Source organism: Berghia stephanieae, chromosome 12, assembly GCF_034508935.2.
Source record: "Berghia stephanieae isolate SIO BIC M18660-M18661 chromosome 12, UCSD_Bste_1.3, whole genome shotgun sequence".
NCBI classification, from domain to species: Eukaryota; Metazoa; Mollusca; class Gastropoda; order Nudibranchia; family Aeolidiidae; genus Berghia; species Berghia stephanieae.
The window spans coordinates 26,017,917-26,026,795 of NC_088371.1; the positions used below are offsets into that span (position 1 = coordinate 26,017,917).

Below are 8,879 nucleotides of genomic sequence, written 5' to 3' on the forward strand. Positions count from 1 at the left end.
TCTCTCTCTCTCTCTCTCTCTCTCTCTCTTCCCGGCATTGGTATAGAGTCCTTTGGTAAGATATTTCACACTCGTTAACACTCTCTCGACTAAAGTGTCAATGAGTACTTTTGTAATGAGCAGTGGCAGATATACTATGAGAGTTCGTATAAAAAGTGACGCCCAACAGACGACTCGTACTATAGGAAATGGAACTCCATAATATGGCCGACGTGCATGTATTCAAGCAGAGCTGCCTACTTGAAATTTTAAAAAATTCGTAGATTCGAAAGAAAACGTCACTTTAAATAGATTTAGAAATAAATAATTTGCCCTTAGCATGTTCCAAAAATGCTCAAAATGCCTGAATATAGATTCTACGGAACTAAACTTTCCTTTTCAACACAAGATGTTTTATTGAGTCAAAGAAGCGAACGGGGTTCTGTAACTGGAGCCAAAAATTCGTATTTCTACGAATATTTCGTAGTACTAGGAAGGTCTGATTCAAGTCGCATAATGTGGTCTACTGTGGAAAAAAATTGTATAAAATTGTAAGTCGTATTGAGAAGGGGTCGCCCGCTGGAGACCTGGAGGAGGAGCATAGAAAGAGAAATGAAAGCTAGTAGATTTTTTTAAATTGAGCTTTTCAATAGCGCAATATCCACGAAACGTACTCAAAGCGCTTTTCAAAGAGTCCCTGACCAACAGCAACACGTAACATGTAGAACGAGACATGACGCCTGTTAGGCGATAATACAATTTTTTTTTCTGACAGAGACAGCGCTGTTAATGGCCAGTACTCAGTTTATGCCTGAGTACGGTGAAAGAATGTGAGTAAAGAGCCTTTTCCAAGGACTCAACTATGCGCTGATCGAAGCTCGAATCCAGGACCTTCCGATCCGAAAGCGGGTGTCATACCACAAGACCACATAGCCACACATAGATGGTCTTGGATGGCGAGAAAGATGGCGTTCCATCGTGTCAGCCGTCTGTGCTGATCAAGCACCAAGAGGACTGGTAAGTAATCTTCAATCTTCATGGCTTGTATTTGCAAAAGGCCCCACGGGCCTATCACTACAAATGTTCAATTACAGTCCAATCAAAACAGGGAACAGTTGTAGATTACTGTGACTAAATTAATTGCGCACCTTTTTAAAATATCTATTGTTCTATTTTAATTCGTGCTTTCTCACATAGTAGCATATATTATTTCCTGCCCACCAATGTTTTTGTTTATTCATCTTAACAACGCCACTACCATATTACCTCATTCATCTGTAGTGTTTTATTCATCCTATTTTGTTGATAAAGGGGAAACCCGAAACGTCCATTTTATATGTTTTCGTATATTGAATTGAATCTTGCATTCAATTTCACATTGTTATTTATTTCTTCGGGCTTCGAGCAGCACCATTTACATTAAAAACTGTTTCGAAAGTTCCCACTCATTCAATATTCGTTATAGATAAGTAGGTAAAGTTAGAAAGTCGTACTGAGCATGGTGTTTTCGTGAAATTGGGCTTTATATTTGTTCATAAGTATACTAATTATTCTTCCTGGGTCATTCATTGTTCATCTTAACAACGCCTCTACCACATTATCTAATTCGTCTGTAGTTTTTCATTCATCCTGTTTTGTTGATAAAGGGGGAACCCGAAACGTCCATTTTATCTGTTTTCGTATATTAAATTGAAACTTACATTCAATTTCACATTGTTAATTTCTCTTCCAAAGGTTAAATTTCTCAACGCCTCCCCCCCCCCCCCCCCCCCCCCCCCCTTTCCCCACGCTGAATTAGAAGATAGGATTTCTTTATCATTATTTGTTCATGATTCATAGTGGGAGGGGGGGGGGGGGGGGGCATGTTTAATAGTCTTGCTCTTAATCCTGAATCGAACGACAATGCACAGCAGCAGCAGAGAGACATAAGTATGGTTGGGATTTAAATATTTCGTGCACACATGTGCACAATATGATCATTTAGGCAAACACGTTGGATTTATTTGTGATGACTGACAGTGTTGCCAGGTTGGCGGATTTTCCGCCAAATCGGCGGATTTTTATCATCGCATTTCGAGGGGTGGATGGCCTGGCGGATGGCGGATAGAATTAGTGGATTTTTGATGATTTGTGTACTCTTTTAAAAAAGTAAAATTATAACAATCAAGTGACTAATTATTTCTTCTTATTTTCCCCCCTAAAGTGACTTTTAGGAGCACCTATTGTGAGTGTACTGTTGGTTAAGATCTATATTACACCTAATTCAGATTAACCGAACATGAAAACAATATTCGACAGTCTAACTCCCGCTCAAACAAAATCGAAACTCCTAATCTTCATGCCTTTAAAAAGGAAATAGTTGTAAATAGGTGAGTAGCGTTTAGTTACATTATTTTTTTTATTCTGAGACAATACACTAATGTTGATGATAAGTGTTTAAAATCAAATGGCGGATTTTTTGGGGGATTTTAGGCAAATGTCGCAGGTGAAGTAGGATAAAGTTGGCGGATTTTGGCGGATTTCTGGCATAAAGTTGGCGGATTTTGGCCGATTTCTGGCACCAAGTTCGCGGTATTTTTGCAAAGGCACCTGGCAACACTGAATGACTGAAGTGTGTAAGTAGTAGGCTAGAAACGGGCGTGCCTTTGTTTATTGTTCTGCTTTCTTTGATAGTGAATTTTGTAAAGTGTGCAGAAAAATACAGTTTGCGTTCTTGCACCGATTATTCAATTTGACCCCTCTGTGTTGAATTTTGTTATCTTATTATGTATTAAATAGTGGGTATTAATAGCGCTGTTCGCATGAATAACTTTCAGTAAGGCGTCTTCTACTTATTTCATTATCAGCGATCTGATCGAAAGAAAAAACAAACAAGAAAGAATACACATTGCCAAGTCTATCTCAATGCAACAGGCCTGTCGGCCGTTTTCTTGATCAAAATTTGAATTTGCTGGATTTTGCATAATATTTTCTCACGTGTGTTCGTGTTGCCAGATTTCACTTATTTCATCAAATTTGAGGACATTCTACTGTAGGTAAGAATGGGTATTATTTGCTTTTTAAAAAAATCCCTTTATTCATCCCATAGGGGAGATTTGTCTCTAGGGTATATTCCAAGGGAAAACTGGAATAACCCAGGCGTCAGCCGCAGTGCAGCACTGCAAATTGAGCTAAAGCGAGGTGACTTGCTCATGGCCACACGGCGCAGAGGCGGCTGATCGAACTCGGTACCTTTCGGGTACAAAGCAAAGACCGAAAGGGAGTATGTGTAACGTCACGACTTATTATACCCTATTAAATGAAAACATCATTGTTGGGAGTTGGGGCTTATCCCAGTTTCAATAGCGTGAAACGGACAAAAATAGAAATTGCTTGCTATCCTTTGGATAGGACGCTAGTTTTATCGAAAAGTACTTTTCGCCAGATCAAAACAGATCCAGCTACTCAATCACTGCAAGGATTGGATTAAGGGGGGGGGGGGGGGGGGGGGGGGGCAGAAAGAATCTCGACTTTATCCGGGTTCGATTTCGGTCCCTTTGCGTGTGAAACGGATGCTCTACCAACTGAGCTATCGAGACTCCGAAACTTTCTTGAGTTTAAATCATTGCCTTAAATGAAAAAGTGAATTTCGTGTCTTCAATTTTTTTTTAAAGCGTAAGAGCTAACCCACACCGGAGACTGACTCCGACGACCCGGCACTGCCGTCCTCTGCCGTCTTCCAGATAAAGACGTCCGGCACGGACAAAATACTAAGAATAAAGAGAAGAGCCGCTAGACCTACCCATACCAAGCACTCGAGTCCTCTGCCATTCTTTTTTTTTTTTTTTTTCGAGCTTAGTCTAGCGGCTCCTCTCTTTATTCTTAGTAATTGTTTGTCTCTGCCCAACGTCTTTATTCAGAAACGGCAGAGGACGGCATGCCGGGTCGTCGGAGTCAGTCTCCGGTTTGGGTTAGCCCTAAGTTTTCTTACTGAGACCTGCCTGCTTGAAAATTTAAAAATTCATAGTTTTTAAGAAATAAAAATAGTAGTCGCTAGTATATGATTAATAAAAAAAAAAAAAAAAAAAAAAAACTTGAGCTTTTATATAGCGCACAAGGACCCCTCGTATATATGTCCTTGATAGCGCAGTATACACACTAAACGTGCTCAAAGCGCTTTACAAAGGATCCCAATAGCAACACATAACGCGTTGGCAATGCTGTGAGCTTTTTTGCCAAGCCCATAAATAGAACGAAGTTGACGTCACTTAGGTGACCAGACTATAAACGTTCAAGGTTACACATATTGTTTGTTGTTGTGTTGGTCCGTTATACTTCCGGATGGCAATGTTGTGAACTTCTTGACCAAGCGCACAGCATCTATTCCGATAAATATGACTTTATTGTCAATTTTCTACACGTAGACCATTCCAAAACAAAACCGTTTTTGAGCGGTGAGCGTAGTCCTCGTGATAACTACGGGGTGAGTCACTTATGCTAAGTGAAACCAATAATAATAATATGGATGATTATCATCGTTGTTGCTTTCATGATTATTGTTGTCATTAACTACATTTCATTATACTATGAACTTTGTACATTCATGATTCATTCGATCATGAACAATATCCACTAAATGTGCTCAAGGTGCTTTACAGGGAGCACCTGAACACGTAACATGTAGGTGATATTACAATTTTTTCGGACAGAGACAACACTGTTGGCGGCCAGGTACTCATTTTACACTTGAATACGATGAGAGAATGTGAGTAAAGAGTCTTTTCCAAGGACTCAACTATGCGCCGAGCAAGGCTAGAACCCAGTACCTTCCACTCCGAAAGCGAGTGTCCTACAACAAGACCACATAGCCGCACATTGAAAAAGCAATCGTTTTAGTTTTTCATACGGAGTTAACAGGGAAGAAAAGAGTAACGTAAAAAAAAAACTGGTTCGTGTTTCTTTGGAAGTGTAAAACTACTCTTCCGGTGGACTGAATACATACCTTATGTAAATGATCTTCTGGCTTTAGAGTGATGGCATCTTATTTTCTAGTCTAAAAACATGTTAGTCGTCAACAAAGATCGTCCATCTTCATTCTTTTACGTTACATAATCCTAAGATCTTGACGATACAACCTGCTACAAAAACAGTTATGCCACCTTATGATTCAATATTATGTACCCTATTCATTATTTGACCTCCGAAGGCGCATAGTTGAGTCCTTGGAGAAGGCTCTAAACGCACATTCTCTCACCGTACTCAGGTGTAAAATGAGTACCTGGCCGTTAACGGCGTTGACTCTGTCCGAAAAAAAATGTAATATCGCCTAACAGGCACATGTCCCGTCATACATGTTAAATGTTGCTTTTTGGCCAGGGACCCCTTATAAAGCGCTTTGAGCACATTCAGTGGATATTGTGCTATATAAAAGATCAATTTACATACACACGTCAAAGGATTTTGGAACCGGAAAAGTAGAAGGTGTGTCGTTACGATACGTCTTCCCTATTGATAATGGTAATGGTGACAGTGGTGATGGTGGTGGTAGTAATGATGATGGTAATATTATTATTGCTATTATTGTTAGTGTTATTATTATTATTATTATTATTATTATTATTATTATTATTATTATTATTATTATTATTATTATTATTATTATTATTATTATTATTATTATTATTATTGTTGTTGTTGTTGTTGTTGTTATTGTCATTATTATTCTTATTATTATCATTATTATTATTATTATTATTATTATTATTATTATTATTATTATTATTATTATTATTATTATTATTATTATTATTATTATTATTATTATTATTATTATTATTATTATTATTATTATTGTACGTATTGGTGGTATTACGATTTTTGAAATTTTTATGGTTATTAGTGGTGTCAGTTTATTTTTTCGTTCCATTTACCATTTTTTTCCACTTTCATGTACGTTGTCATCAAATTGTGTGATTTATTTGCGAAAGCCTAAGTTTGAATAAAATTTGAACTTTGAACCTATTCAAATCAATTTCACGCTATACAAACAACTAAACACAGTTCAGTTGAATTCCCAAAACACTACACACTACACACACCCGCATCACGTGTTGTTTAAAGCAATTTAAAATACCTTACCGTTCATAAATGAATTATTCAAGATGAAGCTTCTGTCAATAAATGGGCCGTGGAATCAAATTTAATATTGTATGCAATCTGTGAATTTAAGAAAAACATGTTTGGGGGGTAATCCTTCAGAGCCATAAGGCTCATGGAGCCGGAGTTTATCCCGGTTTCGATAGCGTGAAACAGACGATAGCACTTTCTTGCTATGCTATGGACAGGACGCTAGTCGATCGCAAAGTACTTTCCGCCAGATCTAACAGACCCAGCTACCCAATCACTGCTGGGTGGACAGGGGGGGGGGGGGGGGCTCAGAAAAAAACCTCGACTGCACCCGGGATCGATCCCGGTCCCTTTGTGTGAAGCGAGTGCTCTCCCAACTGAGTTATCGGGACCCCCAATCTGTGAATTGGAAAAAAAAAACTTATTCTTTTACAATACAAATACAATCCCAACACAACTCCCTTTATCCATCCCCGAGGGGAAATTTATCTTTTCGGTTTATTCCAAGGGAAGTCTGGATGCAATAACCCAGACGTCGGCCGCAGTGCAGGGCCGCAAAGTTGAGCTAGGGTGAGGTGGCTTGCTTAAGGTGACACAACATGGTGTGTAGTCGAAGCAAAGACCATGCCCAATGCGCCACGCTGTGCCTTGTGTCCTTCATTCACTTAGGCTACAAGATGTAGAGAGTAATCTATGCGGCTATGTGGTCTAGTGGTATGACACTTGCCTTCGGATTGGAAAGTCCTGGGTTCGAATCCCGCTCTGATCGGCGCATAGGTGAGTCCTTGAAAAAGGCTCTTTACTCTCATTCTCTCAGATGTAAAATGACTACCTGGCCGTGAACAGGTCTTTTACACATAATTTCACACCAATAGCATGTGCGAAAATAGTCTGCAATTGTTGAATAAAATGTTTATTCAACGCGTTCAAAGCATTATTCAACGATATTACGTATTTACCAAGAAATGAAAGGTTTTCCAGGGAGAAAGCTGGATAAAAGTATGTCCAACACTAGCTATATGTATTAGGCTTACTTTCGTAATGGAAATACTCTTAAACCAACGCAAAATATTGTCCATCCCAGCAATGTTAAATCAAGCCCATTATTAATTGCGTTCGATCGTTACTTATTTACTTATGCCCGTCACTCCTAGTGGAGCATAGGCCGTCGACAACAGTCCTCCATCTTCCTCTGTCCTGGGCCATCTTCTCCAACTCTCCCCAGGTGTGTCCCATCCTCTTCATGTCCGCTTCCAGGTCTCGCCGCCAGGTGTTTCTAGGCCGTTCGATTGTTAGACCTGTTTATATGGACACGTTGATCGTGTACTACATACCATCTTTGTAGAAAGGGAAGATAAATATCTGAATAGGTTGATATCGACATGTAAATATATACAGGTCTGACATCCGAACCCACTCGTGCCCTTTTTTTAATATTGTTGTAATGGACAATAGGTTGGGTCATTTTTTAGATTTCCATTACAACAATGAGCCCATAAGGATTGGGTGATCAGACCTGCTCAAATAAGTGCACGTCGGTTGATATGAAACAGTGCCAGACAAAGAAAGGAAAGATGCAATGTACTTCCGTTGTCAAAATATTTGCACCAGAAACACCTGACGAAGAAGGGATCTCTTTCTTTTAGTTATGCACTCAAACGGTCTTTCTTCAGTTGAACATCTCGTCCTTGCCAAATATTCTTGAATGTTTCGGATTTGCCATAAAATAAAGTTTGAATTGAGCAAAGCATTTTTATGAAAAGAAGAATATCAACAATTCATATTTCAATTTGGAAGAAAAGAGTTAAGCAAACATAATATTTATTTCTGTCATGTAAACAAAATGATACTATAGATAGTTCGAAGACGACGTCACTCTGGTCTTTGTTATTGTTTTTTGCCATCCGCGTTTATGAGTAATGCTCACTGAACTGTATTAACCCGACTAATAACGTTCGTGGATACATACAGTTTTGTGTGTTGGTCCGTTACTAAAAATGGTCACTTTTATCTACCAGATGGACGTGTGCTGGTCCGTTGTACTTCCGGATGGCAATGTTGTGAGCTTCTTAGCCAAGCGCATACTATCTCTTGATTTAGGATCTGCTCACAAAATCTGTGAGCTGAAATTGACACTAAAAATGATCACTTTTATCTGCCAGATGGACGTGTGCTGGTCCGTTGTGCTTCCGGGTGGCAATGTTGTTAGCTTCTTAGCCAAGCGCTTATTATCCATAAGTTTTAATGACTTAGAAAATGTTCATGACGTTCTTAAATTGGAGCCAAAATTTCGTAATGCCACGAATTTTTTGTAATACTAGACAGGTCTGATTTTAAATTTAAATTTCGCAAGGAAGGGCCCAAGTAGAATTAGAAGTGCAAATTAGTTTCAACTAGACTTGTATTTGTGTGTATGAACGTGTGTGTGTGTGTGTATACGTTAGTGTTGTGTGTGTGTGTGTGTGTGTGCGTGTGTGTGTGTGCGTGTGTGTGTGTGCGTGTGTGTGCGCGCGTTATATTTTACACTGTATTCATTATGACCAAGGTTCGTTGCGATATATTTGCTGATCACGCGCCATACCAGGGGATTTAAAAAAAAAAAAGAAGAAATAGATTGATAAGCTTTTACCTACATAGCACCCTTTACCGCACACCCCCTTTCTTTTCGTCCTCCACTATCTTATTTGCAGCCCCCCCCCCCCTCCCACACACACACACACACACACACACACACACACACACACACGCACACTGATCTACCTCCAGAAGAATTTATTTCATTTTTAAATAACTTG

The 8,879-nt window shown here is 39.1% G+C and overlaps 1 protein-coding gene across 2 annotated transcripts in view; it reads left to right on the top strand.

Annotated features, from left to right (window-relative positions):
- The first annotated feature begins 2,579 nt into the window (after positions 1–2,579).
- LOC144957488 (uncharacterized) overlaps positions 2,580–8,879 on the top strand; it is a 32,982-nt gene continuing 26,682 nt past the window's right edge. Inside the window, exon 1 of one of the 2 annotated variants that reach the window (XM_078888806.1) lies at positions 2,580–3,014. The gene's annotated coding sequence lies outside the window, so the exon portion shown is untranslated. The remainder of the gene's footprint in view (positions 3,015–8,879) is intronic. The other variant, XM_078888804.1, reaches the window with a different exon arrangement.